The 24,191-nt window shown below is 43.7% G+C and overlaps 1 protein-coding gene across 3 annotated transcripts in view; it reads right to left on the bottom strand.

Moving 5' to 3' along the window:
- MAP2 (microtubule associated protein 2) overlaps nucleotides 1-22,896 on the bottom strand; it is a 744,831-nt gene extending 721,935 nt beyond the window's left edge. For 2 of the 3 annotated variants that reach the window (XM_033944572.1, XM_033944576.1), the window contains exon 1: nucleotides 22,809-22,896. The gene's annotated coding sequence lies outside the window, so the exon portion shown is untranslated. The remainder of the gene's footprint in view (nucleotides 1-22,808) is intronic. The other variant, XM_033944575.1, reaches the window with a different exon arrangement.
- Between the last annotated feature and the right edge of the window lie 1,295 nt (nucleotides 22,897-24,191).

Below are 24,191 nucleotides of genomic sequence, written 5' to 3'. Positions count from 1 at the left end.
GTCGAGTTAAGGAACTGGGTCATTAGCATTCAGACTTATTGGGGTGGGTCAGTAGAGTGGGCAGACTTGATGGGCTATAGCCCTTTTCTGCCGTCATCTTTCTATGTTTCTATGTTTCTATTCTCTACCCCAAACTACGCCTACATTTCAGGTAGGCATCGTTAGGTATCAGAAGGCACCTTGACTTAGATGTTGCTAGGCAGCACACGGAATTCTGCACCTAACTTTAAAATTGTTTTAATTAATTATTCAATTAACTTCAATTGAGGTCAATTACTACACAATTTAAGCTAATTGGATTTAACTTAGATTAGGAGCAGATTTTACTGGGTCTTTTACTAAGATGCATTAGCTGATTTAGCGCGCGGTAAACGTTAACACGTCCACAGGATTAAAAGGACGCGTTAGCGTTTAGTGTGTGCTAAATTGGCTACCGCATCTTAGTAAAAGGACTCCTCAGTTAGGCATCGCTAGGTGGCCTCAATTATAGCGCCTAGTGGCACTGTTTTTAGAAACAGATCCTTAATGCCAATCTTTTCTAGATCCTATTTTTGAGCACCATTTTTAGAACTACCCCCTATATATTTAACAAAAGGTTTATCATCTTCTTTGTCTTTTTCATTTATTAATATGAAGTGTTTTATGTAAAATAATTTACTAACAAGGGTTGGCAGAAGTTTGAATAAAGAGTCCCAATCCACATATCAAAAAGGGTCTCCAAGGCAAGGAGTATCCACAACAGAAAATGCAGGACTGGCTACAAAGGAGGCCCACTTTTCCCCCAAGCTCCACTGCACTTCAGGGGCTGCTAGGGTGAAACTTCCATCACGGGTTTCAAGTAATATGTAGCAAATTACAAAATGCATTAGCAAGCCTAGTGGAAAACTTCCCTAACCTGGCTGTCATCTCCTGCTGAAGTCCCTTACAGAGCTCTTTTGAAGTTCTGAAAGTAAAAATTGCAAAGCTGACACTTCTCCTGCTAAGAGGAACCATTCAGGGCAAGTTTAATAGACCAGAGGGACCTTGTCCAGTTTAATATTTGTGGAATCAAGAAATTCTATGCAATCAACTGCGCTGTGATTTTTTTAAAGGCAAAGCAATAAGGCATTCCCACACTTAGAGAAGTCTAGCATTGTATGGAGAGTTTTGCATACATTGAGTACCAGTACAAAAACACCCTCACCAAATGAAACAGAAGACTCTTATCCACTTGATGCCAAAAATAATCTGTCCTCCCACCATCAGTGGAAGTCAAAACAACAGATCAGTCAAAGTGATGCAACCAAAATCTGTTCATTGTTGCGGAGACACAGAACACATGCAAAAACCCGACACAAGCCGTGCTTTGCCCAAGCAAGAGCTGCGTCAGGGATTAATAAAACAATAGCAAAAAAAAAAAAAAAAAATCAATAAAATCATAATGTAAAACCAAGTTAAACATGTAAAAGGTTTTTAAAAAAAGGACTAAAGAAGCAGCTACAACTATATCATGGGAAAGAGCATAAAACAATGTATGAAACAAGAGCAGCATATATAAAATAATTAGTAACAAATACATGAATCCTGTTTTATGTGTAGTTTCTTTAAGGATTCAAATGTGATTTTATATATGCTGCTTGTTTCATACACTGTTTTATGCCCTTTCCCATGGTGTAGTTTTAAATGTTTCTTTAATCCTTTTTTAAATTTTTTACATGTTTAAATTGGTTTTATATTATGATTTTACTGTTTTTTGTTATTGTTTTATAGTTTTATTAACCCAGTGTATTGCAAACTATAGGGCTCCTTTTACTAAGCTGCGATAGCGCATGCTAAATTTCCCCGCGCGCTAGACGCTAACGCCAGCATTGAGCTGGCATTAGTTCTAGCCGCGTAGTGCTGGTTTAGCCCGCACGGCAATTCTGCGTGCGCTAAAAATGCTATCGCAGCTTAGTAAAAGGAGCCCATAGTGTGCCGCAAGATGCTGGGGAGGAAGAGAGGCGCCAGCACTGGCTGACTGCCTATAGGATGTGTCTCCCGCACTGAGAGGCACATCCTATAGGCAGTTAGCCGCTGTCAGCGCCTTTCCTCCTCCCTGGCATCTCTCCTCCTCTCAATGCCTCTTCTTTTCCTGCACCCCCTCCCACTGGCATCTCAGGGCCCCGCCTAGAAAGCCTTCATGCATGCCCATTTGGCGACATGACGACATCACGTATGTATGTGATGTCATTACGTCAATGTCAATGCACTTTCGGATGCCCTCGAGCTACTGCCCCCAATTTAGGGGGCGGCCGGCTCGCAAAGTTTGCAAGACACTGTATTAACCCCTGATGCAGCCCTTGTGAGGGTGAAACATGACCTGTGTCGGGTTCTTGTATGTGTTCTGGTCCAGATTCTATAAACAGTGCCATTGTCAGCGGCCGCCTTAAAACCAGCCACCAATCACGTGTCATTCACTTGATGATGCTGTTTATAGAATCACAGCTCCGGAACAGGTAGGCACCAAATGTAAGCCAAGGTATTCAAGGCCTACATTTCTGGCACCTACCTTACATGCGCATTGCGTCTACAGAGGCACTTTATGATGCCCAATGCCACTTCTGGCATTATCCCTACTTACAGCGGCATTAAGTATCGTAAAGTGACTCTGTAGGTACTATGCAGGTGCCATTTTTAAGGCGCTGGTAGGCGCCTACATTTTTCCTTTTAAATGTTTTTTTTTCTTTTTTTAAACGGCATTTTCAACTTAAGTTAGGTGCCAATTGGGCTCCTACCGGCACCTAACTTAAAGCACCAATTATAGAATATGGGCCTCTATGTCTCCACAACAATAAACTGACTTTGTTAATTCACTTCAGCTGATCTGCTGTTTTGACTACTATCTTAGATTTTGCATACCGCCTACCCTGTTGTTTTTTGCCTCTAATCAATAAGAGGAGAAAGCCATACCTCTGACTGGCATAACGTTAACTTATACTCCAACCCCACTGAAAAGGCTATCAAGTAAACCCAGAGTACTGCCAGATGCTGGGTTGGTAGGAAATATGGTTTTCTCCTTCTACCAGCTATCATTAGAAACATTTTTAGGGGAAGGGGAAAGAAGGGAATTATTGGGGTAGGAAATCAGCAGGTTGAAGGGGACTCATCTGGTGAAGAGAGATTTTTGCAATACTGGACTAATAAATGGAGGCATTTTTGGAGCTTTGGCTAGGTGACAGGGAGCTAGGGACATGTTTTACAGATATTTCTAGGGATGGCCAAAGACATAACCTTCCACCAGTAGTTTGTTTCAATCCCTGACAGAAGTTAAATATAAGCAATTTATAGAACTTTGAGGGGAGGGATTTTTTACAGTTTTTTATTTTTGCAATTCTGATACATTTATTTTATTTAAAATATTAACAGTCCACAAAGCCCAAATCTAATGAATTTACAAATATATATTTCAAATACAGTATATAAAATCAAACAAAAACATAATATCATTATATATCTTGATTATTCCACCATGACATCAAACTCTTTATACATGCCAGCATCTGTACATTTATCCTTCATTTACTCTGCATACTGTTCCGTAACATTCCTCAAACCATTCCTGATGTTACAAAAGCTTGCAAAACAAGTCTGCTTTCAACTTTTTTTCCAGAAGGATATATTATTATTCAAGCAGTGGAGCTCAGTTGGCAAGACATTTCACATAGAAGGCTCAGCAACAGAGAGCATATATTCACACATCCCTAATGAGTGAACTAATTTAATAGATGGTACATCCAATTGACCTTGTCCTTCTGATCTTGAATACTCTAGCAGGTAGATAACTTTTCAACATCAATGTCATTCATTATGGTGCTTCAGCTTGCAAGGCTTTATAAAGTGAAATAGATTTGGGGAAAAAAAGGGAAGTGATGGGGAAAAAGTAAAGAAGGGACAACAAAATTGAGGGAAAAGAGAGACGATATAAAGGAGACCCAGGAAAAGGTACTGTACTAGAAACAGGATACTAGGTTTAATAGACCTTCATTCTATTCCAGTATGCCGATGCCTATGCACTTACATGGAACAAAAGGACAGCAAGGTGAACAGCAGGGGGAGCACAATTTATCCTGCGCTGGGACCCACCACTAGCTCCAATAGTCCTACATTAACTTTAAGCACTTTGAGCAGTTGCACAACTGTTGCCACCGCTCCTAGGCAAAGTGCCAGAGTCTTCCACACAAGCACCTCTTGCAGTGACTCATGAAATAATTATTAACAACAATATGACAATTTTTGAAATACTAACCCCTCTCTTTTACTAAGGTACGCTAACCGATGAGCGCATGCTAATCGAATTAGCGCGCGCTAAACGCTCATGCATCCACAGACTAACATGCACGCGTTAACGTTTAGCGTGCACTAAATCAATTAGCGCACCTTAGTAAAAGAGGGCCTTAAATGGGTGATGTCCTTTCAGCATTGCTGTTTTTTTAGCAGCGTCTAAGTCTCAAGAATTGGGAGGAGGGGGTTAGGAGGAGATGCTGCAGAAGGGTAACCCTTGCAACTGAGGCCCCTCTTAGCTCCATTCAGTGACATAGTATGGGGGGGGGCGCTCTGCCCTGGGCACGGTCTTTGTAAGGGGCGCAGACACCCATCCTCTTCTCCACCCCTTGCTCCTTCCTGTCCCCCCTCTACTGCACGTGTGTGCCCCTTTCCTCGTATCTCTTTAAGTTTCCTTGCCTGCGTCAGTGTAGCCTCTCTCTAATGTCACTTCTGGGCCCAGTAAGTGATATCAGAGGGATAGCCGATACAATGCGGGCAGCAAGTTTGTGATGTTGTTCGCACTTGGAAAATTAAAAAGTTTTGGGGAAGGGGGCGTGCATGCGCGTGGCGGGGGAGGGGGGTCGGGAAATAGTGGGGAGTGGAGAAGAGGGCAGGGGAGGAGCGCTACCGCCCCAGGCGCCTTTCACCCTCACTACACCACTGGCTCCAATAGTTCTAGATCTGTAGTCTAGATGCACAAGTCTAAACCAGCACAGGCACGAAGAGAAACAATGCCTTGGTTAGAACAAACGGGTCAGAAAAAAACACAGAAATGTCATAAATCTTTTAGCTAAAACCAGGCATTTTCTGAACATTCGGCTGTATAAACTCCTTTTCACAAGCATGTTATAATTTTGCTTAGAATAGAATTTAAAAAAAAAAAAAATTGTCGTCATGTGGAGTCCTTTCCAGCTATGTCCAAAGCAAAAATTGTTCTCTCTAGCCTTGTCCTTATCTATCAGCCTCTTAGGGCCTGTTTTACGAAGCCGCGCAGCAACAGCCCCGAAGCCCTTTAAATCTCTATGGGCTTCGGGGCTACTAGCGCGGCTTCATAAAACAGGCCCTTAGAGTACAGCAGGTGAATCAGATGCCTGGAATACTCTGATGTAAAGGACGTGTTTAATGACTAAGCAAATATTGTAAAACTAGGAAGAGAAATTGCCAAGATAAACATATAATACAAATAATTCTACACACAATATCTCTTGTGCCTGACACATCCCAAACAAAATGTTGAATGATTTATGAGATAAGCCCCAAAAATTGCCTTCAATTACCATATTGCTGAGGGAGTGTTTTACAAGAGAGATATAGGAGCATTTAAGTTTCATATAACAAGTTAAAAAGCTATTATGAAAGACAATTCTATGCATAACTAACTCACAGGATATATCTATTAGAGTAAGGCTGCCAACTGGATCCAGATTCGCAGGACAGGGTTGATGCAGTCTTGGGTTTACCGTATCGCATGTAGGGACTTGAAGTTCTGATTGCCCCATTGCAGTCCCAAAGAAAAGCAAGACTACAAGTACAAGCATGCACTGCACTGGGGGTAAACCTAGGACTGGATCAACCCTGTCCTGGGACTCTGGATCCAGTTAGCAGCGTGTGCTAACGTGATGTCAGGCGTGTGCTAACGTGACGTCAGGGTTAGCGTGTGCTAACATGACATCAGGCGTGTGCAGGGCAAAGGTTGTTGTTTTCTTTAGTTTCCCATGTCATTTCTGGCATTTTTCTTTGTTTTACTTTCATCTTTGTATTGTTTCGTTTTGTATACTTAATTAGATTGAGAGCCCGTTCGGGAAAGAGAGTAGCTCAATGCCTATATTTAGTATTGTAAACCGATTAATACCTATATTCAAGTGGTATATCAAATGCAATAAATCCAATCCAATCCAATCCATAGTACTAAGAAAGGGGTCTTTGTACCAAGCAGCAGTAAAAAGTGGCTTTACCATGCCCAAATGCTAAGGCTGTTTGAATTGAAGTTTAAAAATGGCCAGTTTTCTATTATCTCAATGAATGGCCATCCATTAACATTAATCTAAAAAAATAAAAATATTTCAATAAGAGTAAAATACCAAGTCAAAAAACCGTACACTCCTATTTATAGATGAATAGCAGAGGTGTAGAGGCCCTTGACAGAAGTGGTTCATGGTTTGCTACACAGTGCTAGACCAGGGTTCAAATTCCAGACACTCCTTGTAACCTTTGACAAATCACTTAACCATCCACTGCCTTAGGTAGAAACTTAGATACGTCCTATTGTGATAGGGAAATATCTACTGTATCTAGATTTTAGGAACCGGACACATGACCCCGCCCAGTTCCACCCAGCCCCGCCCTGTTTGACCCAAGTCACATCCTGTTCTGCCCCAGCCCTGCCCTCCCTCCTCCCCCCCCCCCCGAACCTCTTCTCCTTGAGCTTGGAGCCACGTTTGGAGGCTCTCCGAGAATGTGCAGGTGTGATGCGATGTGCGCATGTGTGTGACATCACCGTGTTGCATCCGCGCAAGTGAAGATGCCCTTCCGACGCGGCCCCAATTTTGAAGCTTTTTAAACCTCAGACAAATTGCCTTCCAAATGCCTGGACAGTCTTCTAAAAAGAGGATATGTCGTAGTAAATCTGGGCATCTGACAACCCTAACTGTACCTGAATATAACTTGCCTTGATTTACTACAGGAAATGTGTGAGCTAAATAGAGAGGCCTCGTCTTTCCTAATTCTTGTGTCATCAGGACTCTCCTATACCTTCCTCTGCACTCCTGGCATCACCATATTCCCTTCCCACTCCTACTCGCCCCACCCCCATCCAAGCCACCAAGAAGAATGAGGAGAGCAGGGCTCTTACCTTCTGCAAGTTTTCTTCACATGTCAAGAATGTATGGGCTCCCTTATCTCAAGAAAGATGCTGACCCCACACGGTCCAGATTTCAGAAGAAGGTCAGCATAGGAGAAGACAACAGCAGATACTATATAATATATGGAAGATAGGGGGGCGGGGAGACCGTTCTCAGCAGCAGTGACCCACCTTCATCTTCTCTCTGCAAACAGCTTTGAGCCAGGGGATGGAGGGCATGCTGGGATGGGGACAGGATGTTATGGGGTCACTGGACTCAGGGTTTGAGGTACTAGTGGAAGAAATCTGGAGCTTTTAAAACAGAGAACAGTGAAGCTTCTGGAATCCAGTGGATTGCACGACCCAAGGGCAACATGAATTTACTAGAAGCAGGTCTTGTCAGACAAATCTAATCAATTTCTTTGACTGGAGGACTAGAGAATTGGACAGAGAGAGTGCGCTAGATGAGATGTACACTTCTCCCTTGTTATTCACGGGGGATACGGGCAGACCCGGACCGCGAATGGCGAAAACCCGCAAATATCCGGCTCTGACCCACCCCCCACCTCCCTGCCGCCTTCCCGGCCTGGTGGTCTAGAGGGTTTTCGGGACAGGAGCGATCTTCCTACGCTCCTGACCCGTGCAGATCGCCATGAGGAAATGGCTGTAGGGAGTTCCCGACGTAGTCTCGAGAGACTACGTCACCTCGCATCAAGAAGTGTACAGTAGGTATTTGACTGCTCATTTTGCAAGTTACAAATTTAGCAAATGTTTTGCTCGTCTTGCAAAACAGTCACAAACCGCGTTACTCACAAACCGAGGTTCGACCGTATAAGGAACTGATTTTTCGCTCCGTACAACGCACTTTTTCTACCCCCAAAAAGGGGGTGGAAAAAGGGGGTGCGTCTTATGGAGCGAACACACTACCGCCCCCCTCCCCCTGGCATTCTGTTGCTGCTCGTGGGCCTCCCCCACTTCACCCCTCCCACCCACCCCTGCTGCTGCTGGTGCTACTCGCTGCCCTCTTACCCACTTGCCGCCGCAGGAAAGGAAGAGAATGGCTGGAGGCGTGCAATCGGGCCCTCAAGTCTTGCCCCGACGTCAATACCGACGTCTGAGAGAAGATCTGGGCCAGCCAATCGCTAGTTCAGACCTTATCGCCAACGTCAGAATTGACATCGGTAGAAGGCTCGTGGGCCCAATTGCACATCGCCGGCCCTTCCCTTCGTGGAGTTGCGGCAGCAGTGGGTGAGCGGCAGACTAGAGAGGAGGAATCGGCGCAGCAGGGAAGAAGGCAGGCAGGCTTCGGTGCGGGAGGGAGGCAGACTTTGGTGCGGCAGGGAGGAAGGACAAAGGCTGGAAGGCAGTGGGGGGAGGGGACAAGAACTCAGGATATAGGAAGGATGGAGGGAGGGAGGGAATAGAAAGAGACAATTGTTGGGTCTAAGAAGAAAGAAAGAACTACCTAGTGCAACCAGAAATCACTAGACAACAAAGGTAGGATTTCAATTTAGTGATCAAAATCTGTCTGCTGCAGTATATTTGTCTATTTTTCTAGGTTCAGAAGCACAATTTGGTTCAGAATATTTTTTTTTTCTTGGTTTTTCCTTCTCTAAATCTAGGGTGCATCTTATGGAGCGAAAAATACAGTAGTTAGTGTGTGTGGCAAGCTAGTCCTAGTACAGAATGAGTGTATAGTATAGTCAATCATCCTACGCATTAAAGGCTTGAATGAAGAGCCAAGGTTTCACCTGCTTCCTGAAGTAGAGGTATTCTGGAGTTAGACATAGCCCCTCTGGGAGTAAATTCCAGAGCATGGGAGCTACCCCTGAGAAAGCTTGCTGGCTAGTATCACATTGAAACAATTTCTTTTGATGAGCATACAGATAGTGATGCTTCTTGAGAGGACCTCCAAGGTCTCAGAGGTGTGTAAAGGATTAGCTTATTCTTTAAATACAGTACTCCCCTGAAATTCACGGGGGTTCCGTTCCAGGAACCCCCGCGAATTTTGAAAAACCACAAATACGGTTTTTAGGCAGGGGAGATAGGAGAGGGCAGCTGGAGAGGCAGGAGAGGGCAGCCGGAGCACTGGCGAGTGAAGGAAATCACTAGCTGTATGTTCCGACCACCTCTTCCTGTACTAAAGTCAGGCCTCACCAATCAAGCAGCTCCTGATTGGTAAGGTCCGACTTTAGTACAGGAAGAGGCAGTCGGAGCATACAGCGAGTGATTTCCATCACTCGCCGGCACTCCAGCTGCCCTCTCCTGCCTCCCCTGCCCGGTCTTTTGCGGTCGGAAAATACCGCGAATTACCGGGACCGCAAACTGCCGACCGAGAATTTGCGGGGGAGCACTGTACTCGTATTCTGGCCCATTTTGTCCGAGGACCTTGAAAATCAAACATAGAGCTTTAAATTCAGCCAAGGTATTGGTAGCCAGTGTATTTTTGCAGGAAGGGTGTAATGTTGTCACGCTGCTTGCAGCCAGATAGTTTTTGAATTTTTCCCCCACCCACTCGCCATTAAAGTCTATCCAGCACATCAAAGCATATCTTGCAGATCAGTGCAGTTAACAAAATAAAAGAGGATTGAGTAATTCACAGCAAAATATAAATCATGAAATTTAACAAATAGTTAAGCTTTCAATAATTTCCTAAAATGCAAATAAGAATTGGAATTATCTATGCAGGTTTGAGCTGAATATCTATATAAAGCTAACCAGGCAACTTTATCTAGCAGGTCTGGCAAATGCTAGTGTCTTCACATTTTCAAACCTATTTCTTTTATTATCTAACGGAAATGGTGATTCTCAAAAAAAACAAAGTTGCAGGGCACAGTCAACAGGGAAACAAGCCAGATGTTGCTCCTGAGCTGTGCAAGTTGTCTGTACCACAGGTACTCTTGCTAGCATTTCTCAGATCACAAAATACTCTTTGTTCTCCCATCTAGCTGCAGCTGGAAGTCTGCACGTCTAGACTGCAGTTTCTCTGTCTCCCCATAGTTCCAGGCTAATTTCAATAATTAGTATTCAAATTGTAAAAAAAAAAAAAAATAAACCACACCCCACTCCAAACGAACACTGCCTTTTGTTCACTCTATATTTTAATACCTGGTTACACACGCCATTCAGAAAACGGCACTGCAAACTGCATCATTTCACCACACAAGTGCATTCAGTAAGCTTATATTATCATACTAGTGTTTAAGCCCGTTACATTAACGGGTGCTAGAATATATGGCTGTCTGTCTTTATTTATGTCTCTCTCCCTGCTCCTGTCTCTTTCTTCCTTTCTTTCTGTCTCTCTCCCTCCTGCAATTTTTTTCTCTCTCTCCCTGGCACCCTTTGTCTGTCTGTCTTTCTTTCTGCCTCTGTTTGGTCCCCTGTCTGTCTTTATTTCTATCTGTCTCTCTCCCTAGCCTCCTTTGTCTGTCTGTATTTCTTTCTGTGTCTCCCCCCCCCCCACTTTCCTTTGCAGAAGCAGCAGTGATATTTTCCTTCCCCTCCAGATCCCTGTGAAGTAGTAGCAGCATTTCCCCCCACCCACCCCCCATTCCCTTCTCTTCCCCCCCCCACCACTTTTCTTTGCAGAAGCAGCAGCGGTATTTCTCTTCCCCTCCAGGTCCTTGCTGAAGCAGTAGCAGCATTTTCCCCCACCCCCCATTCCCTTCTCTCCCCCCCCCACTTTCTTTTGCAGAAGCAGCTATGATATTTCCCTTCCCCTCCAGATCCCTGAGAAGTAGTAGCAGCATTTTCCCCCACCCACCCCCCATTCCCTTCTCTCCCCCACCACCACTTTCCTTTGCATAAGCAGCAGCGTTATTTCCCTTCCCCTCCTGGTCCCTGCTGAGTAGTAGAAGCATTTTTCCCCACCCCCCATTCCCTTCTCTTATCGTGAGCTGCCCTGCTCCGTTCGGCCCCTCCCCTTTCCCTTCCCGCGTGCTGGCCTGCTGCTGCTGAAGGTTTTTTCGGCGACTCCTCCTGTTAAAATTCTAATCCTGTTAAAACTCCCCCCCCTTCCCGCAACCGCTCCTGTTCAAAGCGGCCTGCTGAGGTTCGCGGCCGGCTGTAACGAACCTCACAGGCCGCTCTCCAACTCGGTAGCATGTTCCCTCTGACGCGATCGCGTCAGAGGGAACGTGCTACCATGTGGAGAGCGGCCTGCGAGGTTCGTTACAGCCGGCCGCAAACCTCAGCAGGCCGCTTTGAACAGGAGCGGTAGCGGTTGTTGCGGGAAGGGGGGGAGTCAGCGACGTGCAGGCCCTGTGAACAGGAGCGGCAGCGGCGGCAGGACCATGAGCCTTCCTTCCGCCATCCGCCGCTTGCGCCGCTCCTGTCGTCTGATTCACCTAACTGGTGCATAAGCCTCAAGCCGCGGCCACGGACGGACACAGCACAGGAGATGAGGTCCCCACAGGAGATGAGCCGCCGCTGCTTGCAGCCAAGGTAGGTGCTGGGAAGAAGGCTGGGGACTCACGCATGCGCACTCATGCGGCCACGGAACTACAGATCATGGAAGCACATAAATAGGAGTGCGCATGCGCGAGTTAGCCTTTTATTATATAGATGTATATGGGAGGGCTTTAAGGAAGAAGGCAATTCGGAGAAAGCTCGACAAGGGTGAGTGGGTGGAGGGCACTTGTCAGGTGCAGTGTACTGCTATTTGTGTGGGGAGGGGATTGAGAGAAGACCATGATTGGGGGGTGGGGAGGAGATCAGAATAGTTCTGGAATGGAAAAGAGAGGGTTCCCTCATGTAAATCCCAGCTGATATTCAGCTAAGTTCCAGCCAGGTGTTGGTCAGAAGGACATGTGTAAGAACCGGCAGACATCGCATCCAGATAGCCTCAGATATTCTAAGCTGGTGCATTATGTCTGGCTTTGAATATCCAGGCCTAATTCAGACAATGTCAGTCTGCGCTTAATAAAAAGTGCTGAACACCACCAATTGAACACTGATAGGATAAGCCAAGAAAACAAACGGGCAGCCTATCTACAAGATTCAGCTTAAAAAAAAAACAGTAGATCAGAATAGAAGTCCAATATAAAATGTATTCACCAAATAAAATCATAAATACATACATTGGAATTTCAGACCCCTATTCTGATCTACTTGGTTTTTTTTTGTACCCCAGATCTGTTTTTTGTACACTGATAGGATAGAACAGGCGTTCTCAACCCTGCCCTCGGGGCACATCCAGCCAGTCACTTCTTCAGAATATCCACAATCAAAATGCATTAAATAGATTTGCCTACCAAGGAGACAATGCATGCAACTCTCTCTCATGCATATTAATTGTAGATATCCTGAAAATCTGACTGGCTAGGTGTGCCCCGAGGACTGGGTTGAGAAGTACTAGGATAGAATATTTCCATGCAAAGCAAGGACTCACATGAGCGGAGAGAGAATGACAGTATTCTATAACATCACACCTAAGTCCTGTGAACACCCCTTCTCTTCCCATGGCCACGCCCCCTTTACAGTTGCACGCTATGAAAATTAGGCATGCATTTTATAGAATAGGGCAAGGGACAGATCCATGTATAACTCATAATTTCTGCCAATTAATATTAATAATTGCTTGCTATTGCCCAATTAGTTTATATACAGTTCTGTGATCTGCACCCAACTTTGGGCAATCCATACAGAACTGGGAGATAAGAGTCTTTGGTTCCTCAGATCTTGTACCACAGTACACTGTGGGGGAGGAAGGGGTAGTAATTTTACAACAGGGCATCTAAAAAACTTTCAAAGTTGCATCTATTTTATAAGGTAGCCATTCTCATTTTTTAGAATAAATCTTTATTCATTTTTAAAAGCCAACATAAAGTGCAACAGGTTAACAAACAATTAATACAATAAACAGCACTCATTACAATCAAATGATATAATAAGTACATTAACAGCCCCTCCCGCATGTGCATAGCACTCATTCAGAAATCAAAGGGAAATGCTAATGATCAATTCTTACAAAATTTTGTTAATGGACCCCAAATCTCTGAATTTATTATAGTGTCCCAATTGTAACAAATTCATACGTTCAAACTTATAAATTTGGCATAAGGTTTCCCACCAAAAGTTGTAATTTAACCTGTCCCAATTTTTCCACTTTTTCGTGATTAGCTGCATAGCAACTCCTGTCATGATGAAAAGTAATCTATTCTTATTTGCATTGATTGGACTCTTGGGCATTAATAATGTTCCAAACAACACTACATCCTACAACAATGACAATGGGACTTCCAATATCGTATTGATTTGACCCCATATGGATCTGCAAAATTTAAGTATTAAGGGACAATAGAACAGCAGATGATCTAGTGTCCCTATATCAAGATGACAGTGCCAGCATCTATTAGACTTAGAACTATCTAACTTTTGCAAACAAACAGGTAGGCATTATCAACTCAGTCCTTGGTGCACATCTGGTTCCATAGAGTTTCTAGGATATCCACAATGAATATGCATAAGAAAGATTTGCATACACTGCTTCAATTGCATGCAACTAGGTTATCATAGGCAACTAGGTAACTTTAAAAAAAATAGGCTCCTACAATAATCCCCAACAGTACACAGATTATCTTTCACAAATTCATATTTGCTCCATGATGGGAAATAAAAATGTTTATGAACTCTAAGGGGGCAATTCTATAAGTAGGCACCTCCGTTTCGGTGTCCTGATGCTGGGCAATGAGAACCTAGTCCAGGGGTGGGGTGGGCAACTCCGGTCTTCGAGGGCCAGAATCCAGTCGGGTTTTCAGGATTTCCCCAATGAATATGCATTGAAAGCAGTGCATGCAAATAGATCTCATGCATATTCATTGGGTAAATCCTGAAAACCCAACTGGATTCCAGCCCTCGAGGACCGGAGTTGCCCACCCCTGGCCTAGTCTATAAACAGCAAGGGTGTCCAACCTCAGCCCTCGCCTTGTCAGGTTTTTAGGATGTCCCACAATGAATATATATGGGATCTGTTTCCATACAATGGAGGCAGTGCATGCAAACAGATCTCATAAGAACATAAGAATTGCTGCTGCTGGGTCAGACCAGTGGTCCATCGGGCCCCGCAGTCCGCTCCCGCAGCAGCCCTTAGGTCAAAGGCCAGTGCCCTAACTGAGACTAGCCTTACCTGCATACGTTCTGGTACAGCAGGAACTTGTCTAACTTTGTCTTGAATCTCGCACGTATTTATTAGTGAACTCAGTGGTGTGCAGTGGGGGGAGGTGGATCGCCCCGGGCCCCGTCTTAGTAGGGGCGCCGCACCTCTCCGCCCCCACATGCTACGCTCGTGCCCTCCCTTCCCCAGCCCCCATGCCTCTTTAAAGTCTTCACCAGCATGAGCAACTACTCTAGCCTGCTGCTAAATATCACTAATTTAAGCAGACTTTCTGTGTGACATATTGTAATATTGTGACTGAACTATTTTGCAAAGAGCGTCTCTCATGTTTGGTTTTGTGTGATGCAAGCTCCAAATTAGGTGCCATTTATAGAATAGCGCCAGGATCTGTGCCCAACTTTAGGTGCGATATTTACCCTAAATGTAAATAAATAAACAAATAGAAACCTGGTATAAATCCTCATGCAAAAATTAGGTGCAGATCCCCTGATTTCTATAATACTGCGTGAATCATTAGTGAATACCCCTCGCCCACCCATGCCCCACTCGTGGCCACACCCCTTTCCAGTTACATGGTAAAAGATTTGCATGCACATCTGTATAGAATAGCATTTGCATATCCAAATTGATACCCATTAACGCCAATAATTGATTGTTAGCATCTAATTATCATTAATTCACTCTTTACTCTATTTCATGCAACTATATGCACCATATATAGAATCTGGGGTTATATTTCTCTGTGATTTTTATATGTACATAACCCCTACTTTCCACCCCAGACAAGTTTCTAATAGCATTTTTTGCATGTAAAGCATGATTTATATGTGTAAAATGCTTTAGAAATTAACCACTATATATATTATATAGGCTGAAAAGGCTCAGTCATTGAATTAATAGAAATAAAAAATAACAAAACACGATAGCAGGTCCAACTCCTTCTCTTCTATTAAACTGCACTAGCAGTATTTAGCACAGAGAGCCGTGCTGAATGGCCCGCGCTGCTCCCAACATTCATAGGAACTCTATGAGCGTCGAGAGCAGCGCGGGCCATTCAGCTCGGCTCCCCATGCTAGAAACTGCTAGCGCAGTTTAATAGAAGAGGCCCTTAATCTTCCACTGTCTCAGGTACAGGACTTTTGTGAGCCCACTAGGGACAGAATAAAGTACCTGGATAAAAGTACTGTATGTATAAACTACAGTGCTCCCCACGAATCTCGAAAAACCACGAATACGGTTTTTCATGGGGGAGCCTGAAGAAGGCAGCGGGAGAGGGTCTTATCCAATCACGAACGACCAGGGAAACACTTTGCGCCCTTCGCATCAAGGCGCTCCAACCAGAGCATGCCGCAAAGGACTACCAATACCAGCACGACCCGCGGCGCACCCTCCATCTCGCACGAGCACTGCAAAACCGTCAACAAGACGCTAAAACCTATTTAGAAAATACCTTACCCACCACCACCACAAACAGGCTACAACCTCCAGAAGCCAAACAAGAAACAAACCACCTCTCCTATCTCAATAGATAACCAAGCTCCCTACATATTAGAAAAAAGACATCCATAATATTAAGACTACAACATCAGATAAAGCCAATTTTCTCTCCAAACCATATGCCTACAAAAAACACAAACCAAGTTATCTGTATCATGAACCCTAAATAAAATAATGTAATCCCTGGATATGGCCAGGCTCTTCTAAATAGTAAATCGCATCAATCTCCTTCTGGGGCATATTAGTGATCCATAAATATTAATGTAATGTAAAATGTTGGCGCCGATTAATCTCAGAATTTTTTATGCCTCCATTGTGAAACTCTTCCATGCACCTGTCTCCTGTGAAGAAATATTTCCTTAGTTCACTCATTTTAAGACTTACAACATGAACCCAGGTTCATTCTACTACAGCCCAGCCTATTGGAACAATCGACTAATTCAATCCACCTCAGCCAGACATAGGAGAACCCACACACCATTCACACATCCTCCAACCAAAAACGTCAAAAGAAAAACACTATACGACAACCTCCTAGCCCAGGGGTGTCCAATGTCAGTCCTTGTGGGCCGCAATCCAGTCGGGTTTTCAGGATTTTCCCAATGAATATGCATGAGATCTATTAGCATACAATGAAAGCAGTGCATGCAAATAGACCTCATGTATATTCATTGGGGAAATCCTGAAAATCTGACTGGTCTGCGGCCCTCGAGGACCGACATTGGACACCCCTGTCCTAGCCACTCGAGCTGCAACACTTGACCCACAACTCTACAACCTACTGACCACGACCACAGACTACAAAACCTTCAAGAAAGAAATAAAAACCCTTCTATTCAAAAAACACATAAAACCCAACTAACACAATCAAGAATGTCCCAAGCATCACCTGTATCACCTACAACTACTACATATGTACCTCCAATATCTTCACAACTCAGATGTAATCCTTAGCAACTCAAAAAAAATTTACAAACTACTCCCTAAATACTTCTAATCTCCGGACAATCCATTTGTAATCCACCTTGAACCGCAAGGTAATGGCGGAATAGAAATCCCTAATATAATGTACTATTAATTATTTCTATAGGTTCATATTGACTTGCCACCATTTCTATGGCACTACCAGATGCATGCAGCGCTGTACAGAGCAATATTCTGTCTGTGGTGGGCAGCATTTTAAAACACTGAATGAGACCTGGATATTTAGGAAGGAAATTCATCAAGCAACATTAGGACCTTAACGTGCGCTTAATGCTAAGAAATTAATTAACATGCACTAAGGAAGCTGACTCTATAAACATGGCCTGACCGAATTCTGCACTCAACTCTAAATTTTTTAATTGACTTGAGTGGCGATTTATTTGAAAATGTCATTAAAAGTCACTTAAAAAACAATTTTTAAAATATACTAAGTGAAGTTGTATGTGGAATTCGGCACAGCACCTACTGAAGCATACACTGAGGCGTATACCCCAAAAATAGGTGTAGTTAGGGGAGGAGTATAGGCATGGTATGAGTTAGGCCCCGTAGGTATTTGTGTTAGGCACCGGGAAATTAGGACAGGAAAATCTGGGCCTAATATACCATCACCTAACGTTATGATGCCTACCAGCGCCTAAGTGATACACATAATCTATTATCTATATAATATCGTTATTTTTCATTGTTATTTTCTAAAACATGCAGCTTATTCCAAGCAGGTCCGCTCGGACACTACCTACCAAAATGTACATCTTATACTCTTGCTAAGCAAATTGTATTTCTATACTCTTGATTTCTTAAAGTCTATGCTATCTGTAGTTCATATGTATATCTGCATATTGTGTTTCGCTGAATGTTCAGCTATCTTGATTGTAAACCGCCTAGAAGTCGCAAGATTGTGGCGGTATAGAAGAATAAAGTTATTATTATTAAGTCAAGTTATAGTTTATTATTTATAGTCCACCTATAACCTTACATACATAATAAACATAAAAAAATCTTACAACACCCCAGGTACATCTCAAACATCATTCTGTTACTGTGAAACATCAATGATCAAATTTCATCTTACAATATAAATGACATTTCAACATTTTCTTAAAATGACATAAGTCCTTCTGCTGCCTGGTAGGTGCGAGTCTATCAATGGCACCAAGTAGCTAATTGACAACTGCACTGAACGGCACATAAATGCTTCTTAGCATTTAGCATGCATTAATTCCCTTCATGCACATTAAGGCCCTAATGCTCTTACTATCAGCCCATATCTGGGTGTTATCAGTATTTAGTGCTGCTACCCAGAAGGACATCCTATTTTGTCCGCATAGCTACGTATGTGATTCTACTTGCCCATAACTGAATATTGGCAATGCCCAGAAATGGCTGGCACCACTTCTGCTCTGCCCTTGGTACTAACCATATAGTGCTTTGGCAGTCACTGCTGATATTAAGTGGTACTTTCTGTTTCTGTGGCACTGAATATTAGCACCAGACTTTAACTGGACAAGAGCTTTCCTACCCGGTTAAATCATACTGAATATCAACTCAGTTGTGTATGATTTCTAACTTTCAGGCATTTGACTATCTCTACCATGCCCCTCCACCGCTCCTCTATGTTAAACTTGTTTAGGTCTTGCCCTCCCACACAGCTTACAAGACAGCACATTGATAGTCTTTCTAAATGGATTTAATTTTGTCTACATCAGAGAAAGACTGGCCAATGAATAGTTCAGCACAATAATCACTTCCTTTTTCTCTGCAAGTAACATAGGGTGGACCACAAGGAACCATGGCTTCACCAACCATTTGCCCAACAACGCCTCCTAGGGAATCTAGGAGGGAATGCAGCAGAAGTGGGTTTATTGTACCCTCCCCCTCCCCTCCAAACAAAACAGTGTGCTGCAGTCCCTGGCTGGTTCTCTTCCTCCCCAGTAAACAAGATGCCTAGATTGCACCTGATCCAAACAGAAAAACAAGGAAACAAAACCCTACGAAAGACAATCCAAAACAAAAAAAGTGGGGATGGAACTGTACACATCAACCGGGGATAAATACACAACTTTAATATGACCTGTGGGATACAAGAAAACAAGGGCATGTGCAGGGAACTTAGAATTGGAACGAGCATTCGGTTTGAAACGAGTAGTTGTTCAGATTTCAAAGTACAGGCTGTCAGCAACACGGAGCTTCCTGCTCCATGTAGTAGCATTTAGTAACTCTCATTTATTGAGATTAACTCCAAGAACATCATCTCCTGGATGATCTATGTACCCATGAGCATATGTAAATGGGAAAAGGATATATCCTCTATACCCCTTTGTGTAGACTCACACTTCTCAAGGAAATCATCAAATGAATCTCAATGTTATCCGACCCTCAGAGGTACCACCGTGTGAAGAAAATCAATAAAAACAAGAGAAAAAGGAAGCCGATATGGTTCGCCAAACTAATGGCGGAGAAAATAAAGGCGAAACAGTTGGCGTTTGTGAAATATAAAAAAAGCCAAGAAGAGGAGTGCAGAAAGGCCTACAGGGTGAAACTGAAAGAAGCCAAGAGAGAGATACGTCTGGCGAAAGCACAGGCGGAAGAACAAATGGCTAAAAATGTAAAAAAGGGAGACAAAAATTTTTCAGATATATTAGTGAAAGGAAGAAGATGAAAAATGGAATTGCTAAACTAAAAAATGCTGGGAACCGATATGTAGAGAGTGATGAGGAAAAATTAAATGTGTTCACAGAAGAAAATCCTGGAGAAGGACTGAGATTGTCTGGCAAAGTTACATGAGAAAATGGAGTAGATTCTGCACCGTTCATGGAGAAGAGTGTTTATGAGCAACTTGAAAAACTGAAGGTGGACAAAGCAATGGGACCAGACGGGATCCATCCCAGCATACTAAGGGAGCTCAGAGAGGTTCTGGCGAGTCCTATTAAAGACTTGTTCAACAAATCTCTGGAGACAGGAATAGTTCCTGGAGGTTGGAGGAGAACGGTTGTGATCCCTATTCACAAAAGTGGATGAAGCAGGAAACTACAGGCCGATGAGCCTCACTTCGGTTGTTGAAAAAATAATGGAAGTGTTGCTGAAAGAAATCCTTGAATCTAATGGGTTACAGGATCTGAGGCAACATGGCTTTACAAAAGGTAAAATCATGCCAAATGAACCTGATTGAATTTTTTGATTGGGTGACCAGAGAGCTGGATCGAGGACATATGCTAGATGTAATTTACTTAGATTTCAGCAAAGCCTTTGATATGGTTCCTCATAGGAGGCTGTTGAACAAACTTGAAGGGCTGAAGTTAGGACCCAAAGTGGTGAACTGGGTTAGAAACTGGCTGTTGGACAAAAGCCAGAGAGTGGTGGTTAATGGAAATCGCTCGGAGAAAGGAAAGGTGAGTAGTGGAGTCCCTCAGGGTTCAGTGCTGGGGCCGATCCTGTTCAACATGTTTGTGAGTAACATTGCTGAAGAGTTAGAAGGAAAAGTGTGCCTTTTTGCAGATGATACCAAGATTTGTAACAGAGTAGACACCGAAGAGGGAGTGGAAAATATGAAAAAGGATCTGCAAAAGTTAGAGGAATGGTCTAATACCTGGCAACTAAAATTCAGTGCAAAGAAATGCAGAGTAATGCATTTGGGGATTAATAATCAGAAGGAACCGTATAAGCTGAGAAGTGAGAAGCTGATATGCACGGACGGGGAGAGGGACCTTGGGGTGATAGTGTCTGAAGATCTAAAGGCGAAAAAACAGTGTGACAAGGCAGTGGCTGCTGCCAGAAAGATGCTGAGCTGTATAAAGAGAGGCGTAGCCAGTAGAAGGAAGAAGGTGTTGAAGCCCTTGTACAGGTCATTGGTAAGGCCCCACTTGGAGTATTGTGTTCAGTTTTGGAGACCATATCTGGCGAAGGACGTAAGAAGACTTGAAGCGATCCAGAGGAGGGCGACGAAAATGATAGGAGGCTTGCGCCAGAAGACGTATGAGGAGAGACTGGAAACCCTGAATATGTATACCCTACAGGAAAGGAGGGACAGGGGAGATATGATTCAGACGTTCAAATACTTGAAGGGTATTAACGTAGAACAAAATCTTTTCCAGAGAAAGGAAAATGGTAAAACCAGAGGACATAATTTGAGGTTGAGGGGTGGTAGATTCAAGAGCAATGTTAGGAAATTCTACTTTACGGAAAGGGTGGTGGATGCCTGGAATGCGCTCCCGAAAGAGGTGGTGGAAAGGAAAATGGTGACTGAGTTCAAAGAAGCGTGGGATGAACACAGAGGATCTAGAATCAGAAAATAATATTAAATATTGAACTAAGGCCAGTACTGGGCAGACTTACACGGTCTGTGTCTGTATATGGCCGTTTGGGGGAGGATGGGCTGAAGAGGGCTTCAATGGCTGAGATGGAGTAGGTTTTAACGGAGATTTCGGCAGTTGGAACCCAAGCACAGTACCGGGTAGAGCTTTGGATTCTTGCCCAGAAATAGCTAAGAAGAAAAAAATTGTAAAAAAAATTTAAATTGAATCAGGTTGGGCAGACTAGATGGACCATTTGGATCTTTATCTGCCGTCATCTACTATGTTACTGTGAGAGAGATTTGCCTGCACTGCCTTCTTGGTATGCAAATCTCTTTCATGCATGTTCATTGTGGATATCCTGAAAACCTGGCCTGTCAGTAGATCTCGAGGACCAGACTTAGGCAGCCCTGCTCTAGAGATTTCCAACATGACACTGAGCTAAACAGTTATCTCTTTCTTGAAAATAAAGGGATATGGTTGATCAGTCCCTTTGGAAGGGTGAGTGACCACTTGGGGAGTGAGGGCACCACATAGGCTGTAAACACACAGGCCCAAAGGTGAATGTCCAGCAACTACCTTGTCTCTGGGCAGTCAAAGCTGCAAACTTCAAAGAAGGGACTATGATCAGAGCCCTACTAGAGAATCAAGAAATGAACAGAGAGGAAATAGGGAAAGGCAAAGAAAAGAGAGCAGGATGAAAGATGGAGCAAATCAAGACAGAAAAGAATGTGAAAAGAAAGAAGGGGAAGTAAAAAGGAGGCCAGAGGAAAAGAGATGAAAAAGAGAGTAGGGCAGAAAGAAATGAAGGCAAGCATATTTTGAAGAGGACGTGAGGCCAGCACCCCCTCTCCCATGTTGCAGGTGATAATGATCAAATTGGTTCCCCTCTCCCTACTGCCAATGACTTTCTTACCCCGTCCTTCCCCCCCAAAAAAACCCTAAGCAAACAAACTATACCAATGAGAAGAAAGAAAATAAAGTGAAAGTTATACAGACAACTTTTTCTGCTAGGCACCCTGAAGATGAATACCTGACATTTAACTCTCCTCAGCCAGAAGCTTATTGCCAGCTTCTTAATTGTGCTTCTCTGTTTATTTTTACTTAGCTAGCAAAAGTGGTGCTGAATAGCTTGGAGGAGGAATATTACAAGAAAAAAAAACTACTCCCTTGTCTCCCTCTAGATTCCGGAACAAAATAATGCATTGGCTCCTCCTTTCTCCCACCAGTAAGAATATTAACAATTTAATCGTAGAACGTGTAAAGAGTCTGTGTAGGAACCAGGAAAATTGGACAAATTCATTTCGAGTCCTTGCTAATATCCATTTCCATATCCGTCCTTTTCTTTCTCTCTCCTTTCCCCTTTTATTTCCTCGTTTTTGGTCCCTTGCTGGGACAGCATAGTAACATAGTAGATGACGGCAGATAAGGACCCGAATGCAGCAGAACATCTTTTGGTTAGATGGTCCAAATAAATTATTCTCCAGCTCTACCGCCCCCCCCTCCCCCCAGCTCTCTGGTTGCTGATGCTGTCAATATTTGGCAATGTTGGTCTATGGCCCCAGTGGACCACCCCCTTCCACAGCCTATGGTCACTTGTATTCCTCTCCCAACCTCTCTCCGCTCAATAGCTGAAGCAGGTGTCCGGACGAAATAAAAGAAAACTAAGCACGTACATTGTTATCATCATTAACTAAGATAAGCCATGACCAGACCATGCTTAAATTACAATGAAAGCAACCTGTAAATTAACCCGAGACAGCCCGGAAAAAGCGGATCAGTGAGATCTATCCCTTCCCGTTACCTGGGTTAGAATCTCCAGTTCTTCCTATCACCGCTACAGCAGCCAGAGCAAACGAGATGCCAAAAGTCTCTCCAAGCCTCTAGCCTGGGCTGCGCACCCCCAACAGACACGCCCACTTAAAAAAAAATGACCCGCAGCGTCTCAGTCTAAGCTCCGCCCATTCTATTTTTAAAACCTCGCGCTTCACTTCCAAGCTCCGCCCCGATTGTTCCTTAAAGCCCTGTTGTTGTAAACATTTCGGCTCCTAGGTGGTTTTGTTTCGTGTTTCCTCCCCCCCCTCCCAAAATCCACGGGTAGTTCATGCCAGTGCAATTGGTTCCTTGTGGCATGCATGTCAAAGCAGAACTAAAATCCGAGGAGGACGTACTGTAAATGTTTTTAAACTACGAGCAGACCACATTTTCATGATAACAGGGCACTGCTGTAGTTAAAATGGACTATATCATGGAAAGATCAGTCCTGAAAATCAATGTCATCTTCTGCTGCCGCTAATCCTGCAGTAGCAGGTGATACTTTTTTTGAAAGCGTTTCTTACTTCTACTGGACGGGGAGGCCACTTTTTTGGCTCTGGATGCCAATTGGAATAATGGTTGCAGAAGGGTGGAGCGATGTGCTGAGTAGGGCAAACTCTAAATCTACTGCTGAGTAATTAGCCCCCTTGGCAGCTCTGTATATAGGTGGTTATATTAGAAGCTCTGTTTAGACATCCATATCCCGATTTTCTAAAGCAAGGATATGGACATCTAAAACCAGTTGCATTGTAAAGGCAGGGTGGGGGGTATGGACAGACTATCCTGGGAGCTGTGTTCACGGGAGGAGGGGGCACCGAAGCCCATAAGAATTGAATGGATTTTGGTGCATTTGCCTGGGAAAATCAGTGCTGCTGCTGCTTTGAAAAAAAAAAAAAGGGGGGGGTTCTTAGTGAGGAGAGTGTGATGCAGTGGTTAGAGCTACAGCTTTAGCACCCTGAGGTTGTGGGTTCAAACCCTGCAATGCTCCTTGTGACCCTGGGCAAGTCACTTAATTTTTCACTGCCCCAGGTACATTAGATAGACTGTGAGCCCACTGGGACAGAGAGAGAAAATGCTTGAAGTATCTGTAAGTAAATTGTTTTGAGTCAGTGGCCTACCTAGCATATGTTAGAGTAAACACTTTCAACACTGAATGTGAAGATGTCCAAAAATGTAAGACAGGAATAGCATAGACCTAACTCAATCCAAAAAATAAAGGAAAAAGCCTCAGAAAGGGCCCTCCCACCTCACTAAAATGGCTCAAAGAGGTGGTCGAGCGTTCACCTCACTGGCAAAAAACCTTCATTATGTGATAAAGTCTTATGCTGTGCTGTAATGTGCGGATTTTAATTTCTCTGGGACACATCAGAAA

Source organism: Geotrypetes seraphini, chromosome 5 (genome assembly GCF_902459505.1).
Source record: "Geotrypetes seraphini chromosome 5, aGeoSer1.1, whole genome shotgun sequence".
Lineage (NCBI taxonomy): Eukaryota > Metazoa > Chordata > Amphibia > Gymnophiona > Dermophiidae > Geotrypetes > Geotrypetes seraphini.
This window is presented reverse-complemented; position numbering and strand designations above follow the sequence as displayed.